Source organism: Chiloscyllium plagiosum, unplaced genomic scaffold (assembly GCF_004010195.1).
Source record: "Chiloscyllium plagiosum isolate BGI_BamShark_2017 unplaced genomic scaffold, ASM401019v2 scaf_61727, whole genome shotgun sequence".
Taxonomy (NCBI): Eukaryota; Metazoa; Chordata; class Chondrichthyes; order Orectolobiformes; family Hemiscylliidae; genus Chiloscyllium; species Chiloscyllium plagiosum.
The window spans coordinates 1-3031 of NW_025187575.1; the positions used below are offsets into that span (position 1 = coordinate 1).

General features: G+C 40.1%; 1 non-coding gene across 1 annotated transcript; it reads left to right on the forward strand.

Annotated features, from left to right (window-relative positions):
- The first annotated feature begins 2554 nt into the window (after positions 1-2554).
- On the forward strand, positions 2555-2636 carry trnas-gcu. The gene has a single exon. It is a non-coding gene; the product is annotated as a tRNA-Ser (tRNA).
- Positions 2637-3031: the final 395 nt, after the last annotated feature.

Consider the following 3031-nt stretch of genomic DNA (forward strand, 5'->3'; position numbering starts at 1 on the left):
TAAGTGGGCAAGAACACGGAAATACGATACAAAAGCTACGACAACTACTATATGGAAAGTGTTGATTTCAGATCCACGGTGGCATTTCGTAATGATATTTACTGTCCAGAATCATCCTGCACTGGAATGACTAGAGCCCGAATGTGATGTATTTGAAATTCAGTTAACATTAGAAATAGCTGCGACTCACTCGGGTCATGGAGATTTAGAGAAATTATATTTAAAAAGCAAAGAGTTCATCGCATAACTGAGAAATCTTTAGGTCACCCTCGGTGGGAGCATTGTGTGTAATCCTTGTCCTCATTCTCCACCAAAGACATGTGAAGAGGTTAAAAAAGACGCTGCTTATTGAATATCAAGATATTAGGAAGCCGAGGGACGGGGTTTCCCGAGACATAAAGACATCGGCGAGCTTAGAAATTGTTTCATCGGCATGATAGAGAGAATGAAGGAGTTTATTCACGAGATGTGGAAAAGCTATACCAGAAACATTCAAGTTTAAAAGTAAACAAAAGAGATTTTCACATAATGTGAGATTTGAAGTGACTGAATCGGGGAAGTTCCCTCTTTCAAGTGAATCAACAACTTTAGTTAGAGCTTCAAAACTATTAGTGAATGATTAAGAAACGATTGGATGAGAGTTTCTTCCACTCAATAAAGTTACTGAAATCCTGAATGACTTTCTGGAAATAAAATGTAGATTTCTGATTTCGTAGTGTTTTAAAAGACGCACGAACAAACGTACAAGGAGGGAATTTACCCATGAAAGAAAGAAATCGTGTGGGTCTGGATTAATTTCGAAAATGGTTGTTCTCAGACAAAAAGGCATTTCATGAACACGTACAGCTGAATAAGATTGAGTATAAAAAGTTCATGGATTTGACAGGTGTAGCGTATTATTCAAGGTGAAGCATTCTAAATGCAGCCGATGTCCTAAAATAACTGCAGACAGAAGTTGCATCCTAATGAGTAGCAATGGAATCGTCACTTGGAGACGCAACACCTACTTTAAAGATGTGACCACATTCACATGATATTAGGTGTATTTCACGCTTTCTTATCTCCACCACCAAGTAGACCCTGTCTTTTTTGTATTTTTAAACCTCTGTACTTCTCTGCAGCACACCGTTTCAGCTGAAAGATGCTCTGACTAAAATTGAAAACAATATTCCGACGGTCCTATGAGATCAGTCTTTTTTTTTGATTATTCCAATGACCATTGCGAGTTTACAACAAAATGCATAACATGGGAACCAGGTCAACATCGATTTTTCCGGAATTTAACGCAGTGCACATGGGAAACGTCATCAGTCTACTGAAAAATCACCTTTGGCTCTCTTTCCACACACGTCTCTTCACGTTTTAAATATTAGCGGTATGTTTGTTGATCAAGGTGTCATTATCCAGAAAAGGCCGTTTCTCAATCCACAAAAACTGGTAATTTTCCATAAACTTGACTTTGCTCAATATCACCTTCCATCCGTACCTCTTAACACGACAACAAATCAAAGCTGTTTCATGTGAGGCTCAAACTTAAAACTTCGGCAGAGCACAGCCCACTATATTGGCACAGAGATACCTTGCACTGGTCACCTGCAGCACTGAAGCAACACATTAATGCTTACCTCCACATTCCTGGTTGTACCATAACGATAAGGAAGCGAGTTTCTCTGATTCCATAACTGGCATTATGCCATCATCTTCACCAGTGGGTCTGACCCCTTGTAAGGAATGTGGTGAGCTACTCATTGCAAAGATGGGTAGTTTGTTGAAATGTACAATTTCAACATTTGCATTCACTCACCCATGAGCCTTTTATTTTGTTTTTCATCGGTAGAAATGTTAAAATTGACATCTTGAACAGACTCAATGACAGATCTCCATTGTATCTCTGGCATCAAATTCCAAAGTGTAAACCACTTCTGAACTCTTCCACCGCATTCCGCTGTTTGGGAAGTGTCCCTGTTGGGGGAATGCACTTCCCTGTGTGTCAACTGCTGCTCCCAGCATGATTTCTGGCACTGCACTCATTTTCCTTCTGACACTCGCTCACTGTGTTGCTGTGATCATCTTGTCGCACGGCCCAGGAAATGATACAGATCAAGGTTTTTGCATTGTTGAATTCAATTGTCAGTTTAGCCTTATTTAGGATTTTGAAATTGTCTGTCCTGTACACAAGGGCGTGTCAAAAATATCTGAGCGGAAGAAAGGTGTTCCGAACAATGACGTTGAGCACTATGCACTCTCCTCCAGTTTGGAAAACAATTCCTAACACACAACCTTACATCTCCTGCTGTCACCGGCTCTCCACTCCATTGACTTCAAATCTTCACAGAATTCAACAGATCTTGTTGCAGTCATTTCTTCATTTTTGTTCTGATCACTGTGAGCAGAGTGTCACATTCGGAGTGTGCTTGCCCCACAGCCTAGAGGTCAGACGATACTCTTGGAACCATATGTGCTATTTATCATTTCACCAATACCAAGGAGAAATATCTGTGTACATAATTTACAATTCACTTATTCATAAGATCAGAGGGGTAGCCGCCCATCTGACGAGGTGGCCGAGAGGTTAAGGCGATGGACTGCTAATCCATTGTGCTCTGCACGCGTGGCTTTGAATCCTACTCTCGTCGCTATTGCTGACGATTTTCAATGTGGCTGTTTTTGGATGATCACAGCCTTCTTATTGAAATTGGAACTCCAATAGTGTGTTTATATGCATCGACGCTATTATAAAGTATCAAAGAATAGTTTGAGCCTGTTGCCTAAACTGCATTGAAATGTAGATTGAATTGGAATAATTAAAAGGAACGCCATTTTCTTTTCCAAGTCAAGTTGCATGAACTTTTATTGTCTGAAAGAGATCCAGGAAAACCAAATAACGAGAGATGCGAAGTGCATGTTTATGCATGGGATTCTTAATGAGTGTTTTGTCAGATGAAATCTGTCGCAGGTTGGGTAGAAGTGATTCACCTTGGTGAAATGAGCACAGAGATATAGCACAAAACAATGGAGATATTTCAAAAGT